Here is a 23,716-nt window from a genome sequence, read left to right on the forward strand (position 1 = left end):
GCTCTCCTTTGTTCTGTGAGCTCTCCCTGGCCTCTGCCTTGCATGCAGGAGATGCCATTCTGTAGAAGTAAACTGCCTTGTTGAGAAAACTTTTGCTTGAGTGTTAGTTCCACTTTGCAGAACTGAGCATTTTTAGCTCCAACAATCTGGGGGCTCATCTAGGATTCCCATTCTCCTCTAGAGAAAGGTCTCTAGTCCTCTCCCGTGAGGAGGTGTGCCCCGCTGCCTCGTTGCGTTGGCCTCAGAGGTAAAGGAGTCGAGACCCACCTGGTGTGGTGAATAAACCCAGACTTTCAGCAATGAGGGAAAGAAGCTGGCCAGCGGCTTTTTACATATATTTATGTGTTTCTAGGTATTTTTGTGTGGTCAGTCTCCCACTTACAATACTGTATAAACAGATCCTTTAAAAAAAGAACTGCAGCTCTTATTTTATTCATTAAACAAAACGTATCTGAGCCGCATAACAAAATCTAAGCCTAGTAGTAACATGTTAAAGACAAAAAGACAAGTAAGTTTAATTCACTGTTTTTTTGTGACATATATATTCATACACAACCTAATAGATGATAACTCTCTATTTGTACTATGTATAGATACAGGTTCTGACCTTTTCAAGGATCTAATTTTTGCATGGTTCAGCTACATCAAATACGAAATCATTCTTCCTTAGTACTATGTAGAAATCTAAAAGCAAAAGACAGAAAAAAATAGAAATATGAACTACTGTAGATCAAAGGAGACATGCAGTGAAATTAGATTTTATCAGAGGAAGTCAAAAGGCTGGATACCCAGACAGGGCTTCTCAAGGGCAGCAATTTGGTTAGGTTTCCAATTTCCAGGATCCTTTTCTCAGCTTTGTGAGTTCAGAACCCTGATTCTGTTAAAAATGGAACAGACTTTTGTGGATAGAGCTATAGGTCATTATATCATAATGGATAAACTAGAATGTTAATTTATTACTTTACTGTGAGAAATACAAACAGCTAAAATATTTACTGGTATGTAACCAGGGCCATTCGACTTTAAAGGTGCATCTACACAAGAATCCAAATAAGAACCAGATTTCTTGGGCAGTATGGAACCACAGTAAGGAGTTATTTGTCTAACTCAGAAGTTGGCAAACCTTTTCTATAAAAGGCCAGATAATAAATATTTGTAGCTTAGCAGACAGTGTGGCTTCTGCTGAAACATGAAAGTAATCATAGATAATACAGAAATGATTGGGCATGGCTGTGTTCCAATAAAACTTTAATTTCAAAAACAGCCCTTAAGGATGTAAAAATCCTCAACAAAATACTAGCAAACTAAATTTGGCAACATAGTGAGAGCATACACAATTACCAAGTGACATTTATTCCCAGAATATAAGGATGGTTCAACATATGAAAATCAATCAATGTAATATATCACATAAATAGAATGAAGTAAAAAAAAAAAAAAGGCACATGGTAATCTCAATGTAGAGAAAGCATTTGACAAAATTTAACATGCTTTATAATGAAAATAATAAACTAAGAATAGAAGGGAACTTCTTCAACATAATAAAGGCCATATATTAAAAACTCACAGATAATATACTCAATGGTGAAAGACTGAAAGCTTTTCCCCAAGGATTAGGAATAGGACAAAGATATCCACTTTCACCACTTCTATTAAACATGCTTCTGGAAGTTCTAGCTAAAGTATTTAAGTGAGAAAAAGAAATTAAAGGCATTCAGATTTGAAAGGAAGAAGTAAAATGATCTCTGCTTGCAGATTATATAATCTTATATGTACAAAACCCTAAAGATTCCCCAAAAAACTGTTAGAGCTAATAAATGAATTCAGCAAAGTTGCAGGATACAAAGTCAACACACCAAGTTTTGTTGTATTTCTATACACTAGCAATGAACAGTGTAAAAAGAAAATTAAGAAAATAATTCCATTTAAATAGTATCAAAAAGAATAAATATTTAGGAATAAAATTAACCAACAAGTCTAAAGACTTGTACACTTAAAACTACAAAATACTGTAGAAAGAAATTAAAGAAGATATAAGTAAATGAAAATATATTCTGTGTTCAATAACTGAAAGACTAATATTAAGATGGCAATACTACTGAAAACAATCTACAGATTCAACACAATCCCTATCAAAATCCAAATGACATTTTTGCACAAATAGAAAAAGTTGTCCTAAAATTCACATAGAATCTTAAAGGATTCTAAATAGCTCAAACAATCTTGAAAAAAAGAACAAAGTTAGAAAACTTACACTTACTGATTTCAAAACCTCCTACAAAGCTATAGTAATCAAAATAGTATAGTACTGGCTTAAGGATAGACAGACAAATCAATGTAATAGAATAGAGAGCTCAAAAATAAATCCTCACATACATGGTCAATTGATTTTCAATAAAAATCCCAAGACCATTTCATGGGAAAAAGACACTCTTCAACAAATGGGTCTGGGTAAACGGAATATCCACATGCAAGAGAATGAAGTTGCTTACTTACTTTATACCATATACAAAAAAATTAACTCAAAATATATCAAAGACTTAAATAAGCCTGTAATCCCAGCACTTTGGGAGGCCGAGGCGGGTGGATCACGAGGTCAAGAGATCGAGACCATCTTGGTCAACATGGTGAAACCCAGTCTCTACTAAAAATACAAAAAATTAGCTGGGCGTGGTGGTGCGTGCCTGTAATCCCAGCTACTCAGGAGGCTGAGGCAAGAGAATTGCCTGAACCCAGGAGGCGGAGGTTGCGGTGAGCCGAGATCGCGCCATTGCACTCCAGCCTGGGTAACAAGAGTGAAACTCTGTCTCAAAAAAAAAAAAAAAAAAAAAAAAAAAGACTTAAATAAATATAAGAATGAAAACTATAAAACACTTAGAAGAAAGCATAGGGGAAATTCTTCAACATTTTGGATTTGGCAATGACTATAGGATATGACACATAAAACACCAGCAACAAAACAGAAAACAGATAAATTGGACTTCATCAAAATAAGAAACTTTTGTGCATCAAAAGATACTACCATGACAGTGAAAAGACAGCCCACAGAATTGGAGAAAATACTTGCAAATCATGATTGTATTCTGTCAACATCCAAAATATAGACAGAACTCCTACAGTTCAACAACAAGAACAAAAAACTCTAACAACCCAATTAAAAAATGGGCAAAAGAAGATATACGGATGGCCAATAATCACGTGAAATGATGCTAATCTTTTACAGCATCACTTTTACAGCATCATTAATCATTAAATAAATTTTTAAAAAACTACTATGACATACTACTTCATGCTTATTAGGATGGCTGTTATAAAAAAAAAAAAGAAAAATAGCAAGTGTTGGTGAGGATATGGGGAAATTGGAACCCTCCTGCATTGCTGGTGGCAACGTAAAATGGTACTGCTGTGGAAAACAGTTTGGCAGTTCTTCCAAAAGTTAAATGTAGAATTATCATATGATTCAGCAATTCCACCCCCAGTTATATACCCAAAAGAATTGAAAGCAGGGTTTCAAACAGACATCGGTACACTAATATTCATAGCAGCATGATTCACAATAGCCAAAAGTGGAGAACAATCTAAATGTTCATCAACAGATGACTGGATAAACAAAACATGATATACACATACAATGGAATATTCACCCATAAAAAGGAGTGCAATTCTGATACACGCTACAACATGGATGAACCTTGAAAGGCACTGTGCTAAGTGAAAGTGGCCAGACACAAAAGGACAAATATTGTATGATTCTACTTATATGAGGAACCTAGTATAGGTAAATTCATATAGATGGAAAGTTGAATAAAGGTTACTAGGGAACTGGTGGAGAAAGAAGAGTTACATTTAATGGGCACAGAGTTTCTGTTTGGGATGATAAAAAAAATTCTAGAGATGGATAATGGTGAAGGCTACACACAGTACAAATGTACTTAATGTCTTAAGATGGTAAACTTTAAGTTACGTATATTTTACCACAATTTTAAAAAAAACAGGCAACAGGTGGATATGTATCAGTGTTTGATACACATCATTCAACTATCTTGCAAAAGGAGCACAAAAAGCTTCATGGGGATTTTCAAGAAATCCAATCTTGAGTCACAGTATCCCTTTTCCTGGGTAGTCCTAGATGTAATCCTCTATCAATTTTCTTTATGACTTCCTGTTTAGCATGTTTCCAAGCTGTTTATCTTCCAATAAATGCATTCCTTCCCCGGATGTTACTATCTATACATAGCATGCAGTACAGATGGGCTGTGGGTTTGAATACCAAGTTTATCACTATCTATGTAAACCTGGATAGGTTACTAAATGTCTCTGGATCTCAATTTGTACATCTTTAAAATGGAAGTAACAGTGCCTACTCCAAGGTTAGGAAGCACTGAATGTCATGATCTATTTTCACGAATTAATATAAGTAAGTGTCTGATATATAGAGGGTGCTCCCTCAGCCCCCTAACACTTTGTCATATTACTGATCACTGATGAAGTCACTTTGATTCTTGGCTCCACCTGAATCTGTATGATAATCACCACAGTTCTCTGGGATTTAGATGGGTTTGCTAGCATCTCTATCAGAGACTTTCTCTCAATACCAATGTCCAAAAGACAAAAAGCAAGTGTGGACAAATTCATTTTCTACCTCCCCGACAAAGTAGAAATCTGTCTTTACAGCAGGAGTCCACCCTCCATGAGGGCAGAGATTGTCATAGGCTTATTTTATATCCTGCACATTGTCTAGCAGTGCTTAGCAGAAGAAATAACTTTCTCAGTTTTTAAAAATTGAATTTTCAAGAATTCTGTTTTTTATAACAGGATCTGGCATAAATTTCCTAGCATAGAAGTCTACTTCTATGCTTGTAGTACAAAAACAGTAAGATAAAAACAATAAGCATGGTTCTCTTTCAGCAATAAAAACCCAAGAAAAAACTGTAAGGTGCTACAGGATGTGACAGTGACTATTTCAAAATCCACCACACTATAATTGGCTTGCATTAAAAGTGCAAGAAATAACAGAATATGTCCAAAATTCCACCATGAAAAAGTAAATGATTAAAGTCTGTCTGATACTGGACAAGATCATATTACACAAATCAGGGAAATTTTCAAGTGAAAAGCAAAATATCACCAAATCATCCCAAGATAAGAGAATTTTATCAAGTTAAAATTCATATTTCTGATATATGCCTAGACGACAGTGACATTCAATTTCACCTTGTCTGACTGACCTAAACTCCTTCAAATAAACCAGTTGGGATTATCAACAGTATATATTTATTAAACATGCTTAGGTATAAAATTGGAATTAGGAAAAAGAGACTAATACAGAACAAATAAATGGAAAGATTACAATGAAAAGAGGCTAGGATCATTCTGTTAAAATAAACTTTCATGTTGTTAACTTAAAGAACCATCATAGGAGAAGAGAATAAACTATGTGTTAGGCACTTCAAAAATAACTTTTTGAAAGGATATCAGAGGTCAAAGATCAACTCAATGAAATAAAACGAGAAGGCAAGATTAGAGAAAAAAGGGTAAAAAGGAATGAACAAAGTCAACAAGAAATATGGGACTATGTGAAAAGACCTAATCTACGTTTGATAGGTGTACCTGAATGTGATGAAGAGAATGAATCCAAGCTGGAAAATACTCTTCAGGATATTATCCAGGAAAACTTCCCCAACCTAGCAAGGCAGGCCAATATTCAAGTCCAGGAAATACAGAGAACTCCACAAAGATATTCCTCAAGAAGAGCAACCCCAAGGCACATAATCATCAGATTCACCAGGGTTGAAATGAAGGAGAAAATGCTAAGGGTAGCCAGAGAGAAAGGTCGGGTTACCCACAAAGGGAAGCCTATCAGACTCACAGCAGATCTCTCAGCAGAAACCCTATAAGCCAGAATAGAGTGGGGGCCGATATTCAACATCCTTAAAGAAAAGAACTTTCAACCCAGAATTTCATATCCAGCCAAACTAAGCTTCATAAGTGAAGGAAAAATAAAATCCTTTGTGAACAAGCAAGTACTCAGAGATTTCATCACCACCAGACCTGCTTTACAAGAGCTCCTGAAAGAGGCACTACACATAGAAAAGAACAACCAGTACCAGCCACTCCAAAAACATACCAAATGGTAAAGAGCATCAACACAATGAAGAATCTGCATCATCTAACAGGCAAAACAGCCGGCTAGCATCAAAATGGCAGGATCAAATTCACACATAACAATATTAACCCTAAACGTAAATGGACTAAATGCCCCAATCAAAAGACACAGACTGGCAAATTGGATAAAAAGCCAAAACCCATCAGTGTTCTGTATCCAGGAAACTCATCTCACATGCAAGGATACACAAAGGCTCAAAATAAAGGGATGGAGGAAGATTTACCAAGCAAATGGAGAGCAAAAAAAAGCAGGAGTGGCAATTCTCATCTCTGATAAAATAGACTTTAAAGCAACAAAGATCAAAAGAGACAACGAAGGACATTACATAATGGTAAAAACATCAATGCAACAAGAAGAGCTAACGATCCTAAATATATATGCACCTAACACAGGAGCACCCAGATGTATAAGGCAAGTTCTTAATGACTTACAAAGAGACTTTGTAAGTCTCACACAATAATAGTGGGAGACTTTAACACTCCAATGTCAATATTAGACAGATCAACGAGACAGAAAATTAACAAGGATATCCAGGACTTGAACTCAGACCTGGACCAAGCAAACATAATAGACATTTACAGAACTCTCCACACCAAATCCAAAGAATATACATTCTTCTCAGCACCACATCACACCTACTCTAAAATTCACCACATAATTGGAAGTAAATCACTCCTCAGCAAATGCAAAAGAACAGAAACCATAACAAACAGTCTCTCAGACCACAGTGCAATCAAGTTAGAACTCAGAATTCAGAAACCAACCCAGAACCACACAGCTTCATGGAAACTGAACAACTTTCTCTTGAATGTTGACTGGATAAACAAAGAAATGAAGGCAGAAATAAAGATGTTCTTGGAAACCAACGAGAACGAAGACACCACATACCAGAATCTCTGGGACACATTTAAAGCAGTCTCTAGAGGAAAATATATAGCAATAAGTGCCCACATGAGAAGCAAGGAGAGATCTAAAATTGACACCCTATCATCAAAATTGAAAGACCTAGAGGAGCAAGATCAAAAAAACTCAAAAGCTAGCAGAAGACAAGAAATAACTAAGATCAGAGCAGAACTGAAGGAGATAGAGACATGAAAAACCCTTCAAAAAATCAATAAATCCAGGAGCTGGTTTTTTGAAAAGATCAACAAAATAGACAGACCACTAGCCAGATTAATAAAAAAGAAAAGAGAGAATAACTAAATAGATGCAATAAAAAACGAGAAAGGGGATATCACCAAAGATTCCACAGAAATTCAAACCATCATCAGAGATTATTACAAACAACTCTATGCACATAAACTAGAAAACCTGGAAGAAATGGATAAATTCCTGGACAGTTGTCTCCTCCCAAGCCTAAACCAGGAAGAAGTTGAAACCCTGAATAGACCAATAACAAGGTCTGAAGTCGAGGCAGCAATTAAGAGCCTACTATCCAAAAAAAGCCCAGGTCCAGATGGGTTCACAGCCGAATTCTACCAGACATACAAAGAGGAGCTGGTACCATTCCTTCTGAAACTATTCCAAATAATCCAAAAAGAGGGAATCCTTCCTAAATCATTTTATGAGACCAACATCATCCTGATACCAAAACCCGGCAGAGACTCAACAAGAAAAGAAAGCTACAGGCCAATATCCATGATGAACATAGATGCAAAAATCTTCAATAAAATACTGGCAAGCCAATTGCAACAGCACATCAAAAAGCTTATCCACCGTGATCAAGTAGGATTCATCCCAGGGATGCAAGGCTGGTTCAACATATGCAAGTCTATAAATGTGATTCACCACATAAACAGAACCAAAGACAAAAACCACATGATTATCTCAATTGATTCAGAGAAGGCCTTTGACAAAATTCAACAACCCATTATATTAAAAACCCTTAATAAACTAGGTATTGACAGAATGTATCTCAAAATAATTAAACCTATTTACGACAAACCAACAGCCAATATCATACTGAATGGGCAAAAACTGGAAGCATTCCCTTTGAAATCTGGCACTAGACAAGGATGCCCTCTCTCACCACTCCTATTCAATATAGTACTGGAAGTTCTAGCCAGAACAATCAGGCAAGAAAAAGAAATAAAGGGTATTCAACTAGGAAAGGAGGAAGTCAAATTGTCTCTATTTGCAGACGACATGATTGTGTATCTAGAAGACCCCATCATCTCAGCCCAAAATCTCCTGAAACTGATAAGCAACTTCAGCAAAGTCTCAGGATACAACATCAATATGCAAAAATCACAAGCATTCCTATATACCAATAACAGACCTAAAGAGAGCCAAATCAAGAACGAACTGCCATTCACAATTGCTACAAAGAGAATAAAATACCTAGGAATACAACTAACAAGGAACATAAAGGACCTCTTCAAGGAGAACTACAAAACACTGCTCAACGAAATAAGAGAGGACACAAACAGATGGAGAAACATTCCATGTTCATGGTTAGAAGAATCAATATCGTGAAAATGGCCATACTGCCCAAAGTAATTTACAGATTCAACGCTATCGCCATTAAGCTACCAATGACCTTCTTCACAGAACTGGAAAAAACCACCTTAAACTTCATATGGAACCAAAAGAGAGCCCGCATAGCCAAGTCAATTCTAAGCAAAAAGAACAAAGCGGGAGGCATCACACTACTGGACTTCAAAATATACTACAAGGCTACAGTAATCAAAACAGCATGGTACTGGTACCAAAACAGGGATATAGACCAATGGAACAGAACAGAGGCCTTGGAGGCAACACAACATATCTACAACCATCCGATCTTTGACAAACCTGACAAAAACAAGCAATGGGGAAAGGATTCCATGTTTAATAAGTGGTGTTGGGAAAACTGGCTAGCCATATGCAGAAAGCAGAAACTGGACCCCTTCCTGACACCTTACACTAAAATTAACTCCAGAGGGATTAAAGACTTAAACATAAGACCTAACACCATAAAAACCCTAGATGGAAATCTAGGCAAAACCATTCAGGACATAGGCGTCGGCAAGGACTTCATGACCAAAACACCAAAAGCATTGGCAACAAAAACCAAAATAGACAAATGGGACCTAATCAAACTCCACAGCTTCTGCACGGCAAAAGAAACAGTCATTAGAGTGAATCAGCAACCAACAGAATGGGAAAAAATTTTTGCAGCTTACCCATCTGACAAAGGGCTGATATCCAGAATTTACAAAGAACTAAAACAGATTTACAAGAAAAAAATAAGCCCATTCAAAAGTGGGCGAAGGATATGAACAGATACTTTACAAAAGAAGACATACATGAGGCCAACAAACAAATGAAAAAATGCTCATCATCACTGGTCATTAGAGAAATGCAAATCAAAACTACATTGAGGTACCATCTCACACCAGTTAGAACGGCAATCATTAAAAAATCTGGAGACAACAGATGCTGGAGAGGATGTGGAGAAATAGGAACACTTTTACACTATTGGTGGGAGTGTAAATTAGTTCAACCATTGTGGAAGACAGTGTGGCGATTCCTCAAGGACCTAGAAATAGAAATTCCATTTGACCCAGCTATCCCATTACTGGGTATATATCCAAAGGATTATAAATCGTTCTACTATAAGGACACATGCACACAAATGTTCATTGCAGCACAGTTTACAATAGCAAAGACCTGGAACCAACCCAAATGCCCATCGATGATAGACTGGACAGGGAAAATGTGGCACATGTACACCATGGAATACTATGCAGCCATCAAAAACTATGAGTTCGTGTCCTTTGTAGGGACATGGATGAACCTGGAAACCATCATTCTCAGCAAACTGACACAAGAACACAAAATCAAACACCGCATGTTCTCACTCATAGGCGGGTGTTGAACAATGAGAACACATGGACACAGGGAGGGGAGCACTATACACTGGGGTCTGTTGGGGGGAAATAGGGGAGGGACAGTAGGGGATGGGGAGTTGGGGAGAGATAGCATGGGGAGAAATGCCACATATAGGTAAAGGGGAGGAAGGCAGCAAATCACACGGCCACGTATGCACCTATGCAACAATCTTGCACGTTCTTCACATGTACCCCAAAACCTAAAATGCAATAAAAAAGAAGATGTTACTTTTCAAATGTAAAGTACATCACAAGACATGTTACAAGTTAAAAAAAAAAGAGTTTTGAAAAAATAAAATAATTTTTTATTAAAGTATAACATTCTTACCCAAAAGTGCATAAATCATAAGTATAAAAACTCAGTGAATTTTCATAATGTATCTCCAAACAAGAAAGAACACATTATTAGCACCCCAATAAATATCCCTTGTGCCCACCCCTCCCAGTTACGACTCCACCCAAGAGTAGCCATTGTCTTGACTTCAATCACGTAGGTTAGTTTTGCCTGTTTTGAGTTTTATATAAATGAAATTATATCATATGTACTCTTTTATGTCCTCTTCTTTCCAATCAACATTTTGTTTTTATAAGAGTCATCCACTGTGCTCCTGCTAGGTATTTTTATTACTTGACTTAAAGCACCCAACAAGTCTGGCATTACTGTTCCCATTTAGATTTTTTTTTTTTAAGCTCAACTTCTGAAGTTAAAGATTAAGGCACCCATAGTCACTCAACTTCTAAATGCAGAAGCCATTATTAAAGGTTGTCTGATTTCAGAAAGTCAAATATCACATGTACTTGTTTATAAGTGGGAGCTAAATATCAGGTACACATGGATATAAAAATAAGCATAATACACACTAGGGACTTCACAATGGGGGTTGGGGGTGGGAGGGTGCTGAAAACTTCCTGTTGGGTACTATGTTCACTATCTAGGTGATGAGATCAACGGAAGCCCAAACCTCAGCAACGTGCAATATACCCTTGTAACAAACCTGGACATGTACTCCCGAATCTAAAATAAAAGCTGAAATTAGAGAGAGATTGATTTCAAAGTCCATCCTCCTTCTTGTTTCCTTATGCCTGCCTAGTATAGTTTAAAACAACAAGAAGAACATCTCTAGTTTACTTATCATAGATCATATACAGTGTGTATGTACAGAGGCTTGGCAAATAGTTAAATCTTATACAAATATAAGAAAGTATTATTAAGGCAAAGAAGGAGCTACCTAGGGCACTGGCTTTCTGATCTTTTTTGATTGTGATCCACAGACTTAAATCTAGGTGTTTTTTACAATGGCATACATTCCTTAAAACCTCACAATTCTATAAAAATAATGTTTGTAAGGAAAACAGAGTTAGGAATAGATACTAAAAATCCATGGAACTTTGTATCCTTTACACACACACATACATATACTAAATTAGTCTCACTGAACTAAATTAAAAGGAAGAAGGGGTACAATCCATTTTAAAATAATTTCCAACTAAAATAATTTTTTAAAATAAAACTTTAATCTATAATGGAACACTCCTATAGCTCTCCAGAACATTACTCTTCTTAGAATGGCCTATTTCCCCAAGGTTTTCTGGAGTGAAGATTTGTTGTTTTTTGTTTTTATTATACTTTAAGTTCTGGGGTACATGTGCAGAATGCGCAGGTTTGTTGCATAGGTATACACCTGCCATGATGGTTTGTTGCATCCATCACCCCATCATCTACATTAGGTATTTCCCCTAATGTTATTCCTCCCTTAGCCCCCTACCCCCTGCTAACCCTCCTCTAGCCCCCCAGCCCTGACAGGTCCCTGTGTGTGATGTTTCCCTCCCTGTGTCCATGTGTTCAACACCCACTTATGAGTGAGAACATGCAGTGTTTGGTTTTCTGTTTTTGTGTCAGTTTGCTGAGAATGATGGTTTCCAGCTTCATCCATGTCCCTGCAAAGGACATGAACTCATCCTTTTTTATGGCTGCATATGGAGTAAAGATTTGAATGCATGTCATCATCTATAAACAGGAGTCAACTAATAAAAGTTTTTCACGGCAACAAAATGAAAATCTGACGTCTCACTCATATGGCTTTGGTGAGCGATAAGAGATTATTAACCTGTACTTTTTTTTTTAATCAGTTCACACACTGCCTAAGCAGATCTTTGAAAGATGTCTATGTTACAAGGGACCGGAGATCTCAAGATCAACTTTATCCTCGTAGAGTCTAATAGGTTAGAATCCTGTATAGAAAACTATCTCCTTAGACAAAGATCCCTGACAATACATTAGATCCTCAACTGCTTGGGCCATGGAGATGGGTAAATGAAGTAATTTGGGCTCATTGACAAAACAGCATCCATAAACCATTCTGTAAATCCCCTCTAAAGTCTCATATTCTTATCTTTTAAAAACAGAGGGAGTATAAATCCATGGCATTAATCTGGAGTCTTGTATGAATCCTACAGAATTACAAACTTCAGGGTAAACATGGTTTCTTTGTACCAAGAACCTGAGATGAAAGATCTAGATTTGGCCTGGTTCATTCTATCACTGAGAAGTCATTTCCTCAGGGCCACCATTTCTTCAACAGAATATGGTCAGAACTCAGTGTTGTTTTCTATAGTGCCTTCCAGGTGGGTCCCACATTTATTCCAAACTAGCTGCATGCCTGTTTCCTCATCATTCACCTCTACAAGTATCTAATTTTATGGCTTCACAGAAAATTGAAATAAGGAAATTTATCAAGTGACATTAGTTGTCTTCCTATGAGCAACTCAAGCAATTGCTTTGACATTCATTTCTGGTTGAAAAACTCTGAGACTAACTCTTTTCTCACCAAAAAGGGCTTCCAGCGAAATGTGTCTTCTGTCATTCCAAAACGGTAAAGAACTCAGGAAGGGGCTCTCTTCTCTAGAGAAGTGACTTAAGAGGGCAAGAAATAATCTTTGAAATGTGATAGATATTTGGCTAAAGCACATCATTGAATTAAAAAAATTTGGGGTAACGTAAAAAGAATGTAGAATAAGCAATCTAAACAGCTCAGGAGAAAAGTAGTGTTCAGTATTTATTAGGAACCTTCTTCACAGCAACTCCTGAGAATAATGCCCCTTTAAACAAGTCAGAAAACCTTTGTATGCAAGCACAAAACTAGCAGGAACCAAGAGGCATGAGAAGAAAAACACATATCCAGCTTCATTTCAGAGACCAAAGTTTATGGTTACTTAGCTTTGGTGGGGGGGGGGCGCGCGGAGAGAAAGGGGAGGAGGGGGGAGAGAGTGAGAGAGAGAGAGAGAGAGTTTGTATGTTTTAAGACGGAATCTCGCTCTTGTTGTCCAGGGTGTAGTGCAGTGGTGCAATCTCGGCTCACTGCAACCTCCGCTTCCTAAGTTCAAGTATTCTCCTGCCCCAGCCTCTTGAGTAGCTAGGATTACAGGGGTGCGCCACCATGCCTGGCTAATTTTTGTATTTTTAGTAGAGATGGGATTTCACCATGTTGGCCAGGCTGGTCTCAAACTCCTGACCTCGTGATCCACCCACCTTGGCCTCCCAAAGCGCTGGGATTACAGGCATGAGCCACCATGCCAGGCTGTTTGTTTTGTTAGTTTTCCTAGAAATTTAGCTTTTAGAACACAAGATGCCTTCCTCAATTTCCTCAGCTTTTGACCTAGTAATCCATCCTTTACTTTCATAAAATTTACTTTAATTCTTTCTCATTTTAAGCCTCTGGAGTCAACTGGACCAGGATTCATGGTAGACTTTACGGTACTTTTATATGGTAATATTGTATATTGTACTATTTAATAGTTTAGAGAACTCTAAAAATTTATTTCATCAAAATCATTGACAGGTGTCTAACCTTGTTAAATTTGGTGCAATTTGTAACTTTTTGCACCCTGATACTCCTGAATAATACAAACTCCTATTAGTGAAGGCAGGCTCACTAAGAGCACTGATTTTCAGTGAGGGAACAGGAGGCAGGAGTAATTTGATGGAGAGGGAGGCTCCACTGCATGAAGGTGTTTCAGAATCTCCAGAAGTATCTGTATAATTAGAAAAAGCACCTCTCTTAGTCTATATGCTTCTTCTACTACCCTTCCCCCGGCCCAGGGTGTAGAGCAGAAATAGAAGAGTAATGTTCAGTATTTATTAAATAAAATGCATTATTAAAATTATTTTCACTTGTTTCTTTTAACTTTTAAAAATGTGATTACTAGAAAAATGTAAAATTACATAGGTGGCCTTTACATTTTTCTAGTAGTCATACTTTTAAAAGTTAAAAAAGTGAAAAATTATTTTAATAATGCATTTCATTTAACCCAATATATCAAAATATTATCATTTCAGCAAGTAATCATAAAAATCATTAATAAAAATACATTCTTTTTATAATGTCTTTAAAATCTGATATATATTTACACTTACAGCTTACCTCAATTCAGATGCTAAATTTTCAACAGAAATACTTGATCCATATTTCAATTTCATAAATTTACACTTGAAAAAGAAAATTCATATATCCAAATTGTTCCAAACATACTTAAACTTTTTCTAATAACTGAATTGAGATCAGTTTTAAATTTTAAATTTACTTAAAATTAAGTAAAATTAAAAATTCATTATATCCAGTCATATTAACCACATGGCTATCAGACAAAAACACAGTTCTAAAGGAAATATAAAATTATTAAGTACTTATTGTGTGCCAAGCATTGCTCTAAGCACATTCCATGTATTATGTTGTTCAATTGTCACTAGTCTATAAGGCAGGCACTATTATTATTGGCAGGTACTATTATTATCTTCATTTTAATGATTAGAAACCAGTGCAGAGAGATGTCTTACAATTTGCCCAAGGTTACATAGTTAGTACATGGTGGAGCTGGGATTCAAAACAATGGCATTTGGCCAAATTTCTTGTCTCTTAGGTCTAGGATTTTTCAAGGAACACTGGGCTACTTAGTATGTTTTAGCAACAAATGCAATCTTTTTTCTGTGTTTGAGTTATAGGTTCTCAATATTGACCTATTTTCTTCCCTATATGATCCTGTTTCGACTATATGTTAATGTAAATTAGATCATATTACTTTCCAGCTTAAAATCTCCCAAAGACTCCCCATAGCACTTTAAATTAAATCCAAGTACCTCACCCTGGCCCACACAGTCCTGCATGATCTGACTCCTACTTACCTCTTCTACTTCATCTCCTACAGCTCTCACCATTTGCTCTGCTCCAGCTACACTAGTCTTCTTAACTCCTGCTGGAGGCCAAGTTCCTTATGATCTTGGGGCCTTTACACTACCTGGAATGTTCCACCTCAATATTCACACAGCTGGCTTCTCATCCTTCAGGTCTTGGCTTAAATGTCACCTCCTCAGAGAAGTATTCCCTGATCACTCAAACTAAAGTAGTCACCTAGACCCTTTCTATCATGCCACTCTTAATTCTCCACATAGTGGTTAGCACCCTTTAATATTTTCCACACCTATTTATTAGTCTCTCTCACTGGGGTGTTTACGTTATTCATTCAGCACTATATCCCAGTACCTTGAATAGTGCCTGTTATAAGGGGAGGTACTCAACATATATTTATGAATGAAATGAGTATATACTAATTAGTAAGGAAAAAAGACACAAAACTTAAAAATTATATGACCCGAATAGTGACTACTTATTGAATTGAAAAAATATTATACTTGGATGGCTTGTAATTAGAACTCACAAATTGATTTCTGAGAGAAAAAAATAGTTAAGGAAAATCTCTTAAAATGAAACAAAAACAAGTCAGGCACTGTAGTATTTGTAAGTCACTCTCAAATTCAACAGGATCATTACATAAAGGTAACGAGCGGATAGAAGGAGTTGAGAGACATAATCATGAATATAACTTAGCTTTTCATTCCCTAGCAAGCAGACTCAGAAAAATAAGAATAAAAAATTTAGCTTTTCAAAGACTTTTCTGAATATAGTCCTTACAGCTTAAGGAAATCCATGTAATACAAAGATATATTCTATCTGATTAAAACTCATTTAAAAGACATGCATTGTGATGACAAAAGAAGATTTTACAAATATGAGTACATAGTTACTTTTCAGTACCAGAAAATAGGAAAGAGTACCATCAAAGAACCAGAAACAAAAAATATAATGGAGAACATCAATCAAAGGTGAGAGCCTCTAATCAAACATAGGCAAAAGACTGTATTTACTCCTTGGCCATATAGGTAGTCCAGTTTTCCTGAAAAATCAACCAACCAATCAACCAACCCAAGCTCAGAAACAAGAAATGGTCATGATAGAAAATACTGAGATACCTGAGATTTTAAGACCCATGGTGGCATCCCACTCTATGCACACAAAGCTTTTTAGCTGCAGTGTTTGCCACTAGGCATAAAACATGCAGCATTATTTTTTATTAATTTTTAAGAATACATACTTTATTCCAGCCTGGGCAACAAAGCGAGACCCTGTCTGGGAAAAAAAGACACATACCTTAAAAGGAGAAAAAGACAAGTACTAATATAAAGAACCTACTATAAATATGACATTAAAAAAAATTAACTAAAGGTATTCTCTGGAAAATTCAATGGATGATCTGTATGCCAGTAAATGAATTCATGCTACAAATGATAGTTTAGGAACATAAATAGTATAGATAGATTCAAATAATAAATAACCTGGTAAAGGAAATTCATCAGAGGTACAAAGCAATGTAAGTTGTTAAAGTACAATTTAATTACAAATATTTGAAACGTATTTGCATTCCCAGGCTCCAAATTAGTTATAAACCTTTTATAGAAAAGTCCCATTAGGAGAAATACGTAATGTAGATGACGGGGTGATGGGTGCAGCAAACCACCATGGCACGTGTATACCTATGTAACAAACCTGCATGTTCTGCACATGTACTCCAGAACTTAAAGTATAATTAAAAAAAAGAAAGAAAGAAAAGTTCCAAAGAATCAATAGAGAAATTTGAATACAGCTGGTGGGTAAAGGGAAGACAAATAGCTATGATATTTACAAGTACTGGTAAAATTTAGGTTGTAGCTATAATAATGTTTTTCATTATAAAACCCTTTCACTTTTGTGGTATGTTTGTGATGGGCTTCAGGACATGGTAACCCTCAAATATTTTAAGCTGAAGGAATGTGAGAAAACAGCAGAAGCAGGAATGCAACCCTCACCTTCCTCCAACTCCTTCTTTGTAGAGGCACATAAAACCTTCTCAGGTTTTATGCATTTTCTGACCTCTCCCTGAAGCAAGTCATAAGACCCTCATGTGACAGGTTCCTAGAGGAAAGGAGCCAAAGACACAGAGAGACCAAGAAGAATCTGGACAAACAGGTCTAAGTTACCCCCAGTTTATTACCATTAGATCATACCTGCTTTGTCTGATTCTATTGCTCCCCAATTATCTACTTCATTATCACATCTAGCATAAAAATACACTAGTTTAACTGTTTCTTCAGGTTTTTATTTCTTTATGAAGCCGTATGTGTCACTAGGCAATAGTGAAAAGGTAGGTCGGTGACAGCAAAGAGACTACAGGAAAAACCCAACATTTATTGTTAGCACTCCTTTACATATAATGACCATTTCAACACAACAAATCTAAGAGTTAGCAGGTCCTATCTCAATTACACACACATGTGCATAGGCATACACCCATACATGCACACATCTGAGGCTCAGAGACTAACATAACCAAGTTATTTGAATATCAGTGAATATTAAGCCTGAGTAAGCCTGGGATAAAAATCTGCATATAGGTTTTTAAATCTACCTGAAATCTAAAAACTTTTATTATTTATTTTCCACAGATATCCAAGAAAGTGACTCTCTCTCTGCTTTACGTGGAGAGGCGCTTTAAATAATCAGAGCAATGTGAAATATACTTTACAAAATACAACAATACACAACAATTATACAAAATATAAATAAGTGTCAAAGTCCTTTACAATTTTCAAAATTATCTGACTCATATATTGTCTTACTTGAATTAGTTATTTGTATACACCTTTTACATTTCAAGTAATTCACTTGAAATTAGGATCTAGATCTGATTCATTTCTACGTTCTTTGAAAAGGGCCTTGAATAGCAGTTACTTAATAAACATTTACTTAAGGAAAGAATGTGATCCTCACAATAAATATGCAAGACGGCTAGGACAACTATTCACATTATTCTTATTAAACAGTTGAAAAGATGGAGGCAGAGCATACTCTGATGCTATTTCTCAGCTAAATAGCTCATTTGTTGAAACAGGGCTCCAATCTTTTCCCATTACACCCTGACTCAAGAAAAAAAGACTAAGCCTGATTCTCCAATTGAGGGTCTGGCAGGGTGTCCAAAGGAAAAAGTTTTAATCACATTATTTTTTGAATGTTTGGAAAATTCTGAAATATGGATCTTAATGTAAATATAAACTGTTTGAAAACTTCTCGATTTCTGTTTTATTGCAACAGAATCGTAGAAGGAAAATGAATGTGCTTCTTCAAAATGCTAAACTTGGTTGTAAGTTAACCTAAAACTCAAGAAAAATAGAATTTGAAATATAACAGCTAGCATTTATACTCAGCTCTTTAGAACAACTCCATGTGTATGTTATTTCTTGTGATTTTTCATAATATCCAGTGAAAGATTACTATTATACTCATTTCACTAATGGAGAAGCTTCAGAGACAAGTGTTAGTAGGTAGCTGAATTGGGATTTGAAACAACTTAAGTCACACTTTTTGCAATCTATCATGCTGTTCCTTACAGAGAACTAGTAAGTAGCTTTCTAACTGGTCTCTCTCTACTTCCATTCCATCCTATAAAAGAAAACCAGAGTAATCCTTCTGAAATAAAGATTTGATCATGTGGCTTCTCTGCTTAAAACCTTTTGATGGATCCATGTACCCAACAGGATAAAATCCACCAGAACCCTTGGCATAGTACTCATAACACTTCAAAACCTAAATCCTCTAAGATTTGGCCCCTTATTATATCTCCACCCTCATCTACTTCTTCTCTTTACCTTATTTTACTTTATTTTTCAGGATCTAGGGCTGACAATCTTCTCTTTACCTTCTCTCCCTAAGTTATTCCAAATGATTTGCAGTCCCTCAACTTATCTGTAATGAGGGCCCTTTTCCTATTATGCATCCAACTCATCAACTTATAACCCATCCTTCAAATTTTAACTCAGAAATCAATGAATACCCTCTTTCTCAGCCTTCCTAGCTCTTTTCTCTAGATCATCATTTCCTCTTGTATGCTATCATTTCTATCTGACCCATACTTATGGCATTTAAATACCATATTAAAATTATTTGTTTACACACCTTTTCTTTCTATTTGAGAGCAAAGCCCTAAGGGATGTCTCATTCATGTTTACAACCCTGGGATCCCATACACTGCCTGACAATAGCAGGTATCAAATACATGTTTGCTGAGCTGAATTTAAATATACTCAAAAACTACACAAATGTTAACATAGAATTTGGATATTACAAAATATAAATGTTTCAAAGCGGAAAAAAGTCTAAAACCCTTTAACTGAATTATGTACAACAATGGCAGTTGCCCTGAAGGTCCCTTTTAGCATTCTGTGCCCCAGCTGGGCCTCCAGAAGGTTCATTACTTTCATATTACCACTGTGGCAATTTATTAATGAGCTCAGTAAAAGTAAGACAAATTGAAATGACAGTCCTGGCAACTAACATCTCTTATTTATCACTAGAGCTAGTCTCTCACTTGCAGTGCTAAGGATAAGCCTTCTTCAATGCAAAACAATTTTTATGGAGCATCTTCTAAGAGACCCACAAACACTGTGATTGGCACTAAAGGAAATCCAAAAAAGTATAGCTCCTCATTAAGATAGGCAAAAGTTAGCCGGGCGTGGTGGCTCATGCCTGTAATCCCAGCACTTTGGGAGGCTGAGGTGGGTGGATCACGAGGTCAGGGGTTCAAGACCAGCCTGACCAACATGGTAAAACCCCATCTCTACTTAAAATACAAAAATTAGCGGGGCATAGTGGCACACACCTGTAATCCCAGCTACCTGGGAGGCTGAGACAGGAGAATTGCTTGAACCCAGGAGACAGAGATTGCAGTGAGCCGAGAGTGCACTATTGCACTCCAGCCTGGATAACAGAGTGAGACTCTGTCTCAAAAAAAAAAAAAAAAGGCAAAAGTTGTGTTCTTGAAAAATAACTCAATTGAAAAACATAGATATCTGTTAAAAGCTACAGTAAGGATTCATTATATGATTCATCAATTATGGGTCAGCTGCCTATCCTAGGTCTAACTGAAGTACCACCAGCACTCTTCTAGTTTCACCATGATGGAGGCAGGCATTACAAGAATGCATGAGGAGGAAACCAAGAGTCAGAATTAGGCATTCTGGCAGAAGATCTGTAGAAGTAAAGCCCCCACCCCTGCAAAGGTTTGAAGGCTGAAAGCTTCCTGGCACCAGAGCATCCCTACTTAAGGCTGATTTCTTGAAATAAAGCCAAATCATAAGCTGTTAACACAGCAAAAGTAAACTTTATAGACACAAATATGTTCTAAAGGAGAGAAAGAAAAATGACAGGAAAACCTGAGACAGAGGAAGATACTCTGTACTCACTGCTTTGCACTGATGATGATAGTACCTCCAGGAAACATCTCTAGTTTAGTTTTCCAGGGCTGCTATAACAAAGTACTCTAAACTGAGTATCTTAAAACAACAGAAATTTATTCTCTCATAGTTGTGGAGGCCAGAAGTCCAAACCAAGGTGTTGGTAGAGTCATGTTCTCTCTGAAGATCCTTCCCCACCTCTTCTATCTTAGAGTAGCTGCCAGGAAACTAATACAGATTTTGGCACCAAGAGTGGGGTGCTACTCTAACAAATACTTAAAAATAAATAAGGGGCTTTGGAATGGGGTAATGGGTAGGGGTTGGAAGAATTTTGAGATGCTTGATAGAAAAAGTCCAGATTTCCTTGAAGAGATAGTTGGTAGAAATATGAGCACTAAAGATGATTTTCATAGAGCCTTTGAAGGAAATGATCAACATGTTATTGGACACCTGAGGGAAGGCAATCCTTATTTGTAGTAGCAGAAAACTTGTCTGAATTATGTTGAGCCGCTAGGTGAAAAGTAGAACTTACAAGTGATAAACTTGGATATTTAGCTGAGGAGATTTTTAAGCAAAGTGTGGAAGTATGGCCTGGGTTCTCCTTGGTGCTTATAGTAAAATGTGAAAGAAATAAATTGAGAAATTAACTATTAATATTAAGCAAAAAAGGAACAGTACTTTGTAATTTAGAAAATTATTTGCCTATCCAGATAGTGTGCTCTGGAAACAGGGCCAAGGCACAGTATAGCTGGACAATCATTTGCACGTGATTCATGAACCCAGTCAATCATCTCTGCAAAAGCCAGGAATAGAGATACAGTTATGTAGCAAAGATATGTGGAGGACACTCTTGTCAGATGGATTGGATCTGCATTGCACAGGAGATGGACAGGATTTTTGAGAATTTCATACCAGCAAAAGTACTACCAGCCATGACTGAAATGGACAGAGATGGAATGATATGCAGGAAAACTAACTCTGAGGGCAAAGCCACAGATGCAGAGGTCTGGGCCAATGACATGTTCTCAGGCTAAAATGGTAGGGCTGCCCCAGAAGTCCAGAGGACAAAGAATCAAGCCAGAGATAATTATTATTGGGCTCTGAAATCTAATGTAATTTCCTCCTTTGGGCTGTGAACTTGCTTTAGACCAGTGACTCCCTTATTCCTTCCATTTTCCCCCTTTCATAATGGCAATGTCTTTCCTATGCTTATTTTACCATTGTATCTTGGAAGCAAATAGCAACTTGTTTTCTAGGGTTCATAGTGGATGGGAAGAAATTTTGTTTCAGGAGGGACCATACCCAGAGGCTCACTCTGGGTATGGTCCCTCCTGAAACAAAATTTAGATGATATAAAAGATGAAATTTGGAACTTTTTGAGTTGATTATATTTAGATGGGATTTAGAGTTGATGCTGGAAGAAGTTGAGACTTTTGGCGATGTTGGGATGGGAGGGATATATTTTGCACATCAGAAGAACATAAATTTTAGGGGGCCAGAATTGTGAACTGTGTTAAATTGTGTCTCCAAAATTGTGTGCCCCTGGTATCTGTGCCCTTACTTGGAAATAGGATCTTTGCAGACATAACCAAGTTAGGGTTAGGCCATGATCCAATGTGACTGGTGTCCTTAAGAGTTAAATACCATATGAAAACAGAGATACACAGAGAGAACACAATGTGACAATAGAGCCAGAGACTGGAGTGATACAACTGCAAGCCTGTGAACACCAAGGAATGAGCTAGGGAAAGGCAAGAAAAGATTCTACCCAGAGTCTCTGAGGGAGCATGGCCTACTTAATACCTTAATTACAGATGTCTAGCCTCCAGACTGAGAGAATAAATTTCTGTTGTTCTAAGCCACCCAATATTTGGCACTCTGTTACAGCAGACCTAGGAAACGAAAACACTTCTAAATACTAGCTAATATATATTTAAGACTTAGTACATACCAGGCATGGTATTAAGTGCTTTACACTGGTGACCACATTTAAACCTCACCACAACCCCATGAGGCAAAGAAATAACTTTCTACTAAATCACTCTTAACCACTACACTAAACTTTCTCTTATATACCATGCATTACGTAATTTTTCTGGTCTTTGTCCCAGGTTCCTGGCACAGAGCTTCTAAAACCCTTGGAATTTTCCAAGTGATATAAATATATTTGTTATTCATAAGCCCCTGGGATCACACCTTAGTTTCTATTAGTCATATGGTTCAATATGTGGGTTAGTTACCAGAAGAACCAACCATATGATTAGAGGGCTGGGGCTTTGAACCAGCCCAACCTCTGGGGAAGGGAGGGGGCCTGGACAATGAGTTATCAATTATGCCTACACAACGAAACCCTAATAAAGTCTTGACACTGAAGCTCAATGCTGCTTCCTAATTTGTGAACAAACTGATGTGCTAGAAGGATGATGTGCCCCAATTCCATGGAAAGAGGGCACAGAAGTTCTGCAATTGAGATTCTCCCAGGCCTCACCCTAAGTGTCTCTTCATTTGGCTGTCCCTGATTTGTATTTTTTATAAGCCTGTAATCATAAGAACAGCACTTTCCTGAGTTCTGTGAGTTGTTCCAGTGAATTGTCAAACCTAACGGGGATCATGGGAACCACTCAGATTTGTAGCCAGCTGGTCAAAAGTGTGAGTGGCCTGGGGATCCCACTTGAGACTGGCATCTGAAATGGGGCAAGTCTTGTTGGGGGCCATGCACCCATAAACTGTGGAGTCTGACTCTAACTCTGGGTGGTTAGTGTCAGAACTGAATTGAAATACGTTGGATGTCATCAGAAGAGTTGGGGTTAAAACAGAATACCACAATTAAATCCTATGGTAGCTCAGTATACTCAGTAGTAACCAGTGTTTGCTACCAAATAGAAAAACGTGGCGGGGGAGCACAGTGGCTCATGCCTGTAATCCCAGCACTTTGGTAGGCCAAGGTGGGTGGATCACTTGAGGTCAGGAGTTCGAGACCAGCCTGGCCAACATGGCAAAACCCTGTCTCTACTAAAAATAAAAAAAAAAAAATTAGCCGGGCATGGTGTCAGGTGCCTGTAATCCCAGCTACTCAGGAGA

At 37.1% G+C, this 23,716-nt stretch overlaps 1 protein-coding gene across 11 annotated transcripts in view; it reads right to left on the reverse strand.

Moving 5' to 3' along the window:
- The window catches only part of SCMH1 (Scm polycomb group protein homolog 1), a 235,999-nt gene that overhangs the window by 191,178 nt on the left and 21,105 nt on the right, over positions 1 to 23,716 (reverse strand). For 2 of the 11 annotated variants that reach the window (XM_064372234.1, XM_064372229.1), the window contains exon 2: positions 608 to 684. The exons of the other annotated variants lie outside the window; for them this stretch is intronic. The gene's annotated coding sequence lies outside the window, so the exon portion shown is untranslated. The remainder of the gene's footprint in view (positions 1 to 607; positions 685 to 23,716) is intronic. 11 annotated transcript variants of the gene reach the window in all.

The sequence above is a fragment of the Aotus nancymaae genome, unplaced genomic scaffold (genome assembly GCF_030222135.1).
Source record: "Aotus nancymaae isolate 86718 unplaced genomic scaffold, 86718_ANA_hifiasm-v0.15.2.pri h1tg000007l, whole genome shotgun sequence".
NCBI lineage: Eukaryota > Metazoa > Chordata > Mammalia > Primates > Aotidae > Aotus > Aotus nancymaae.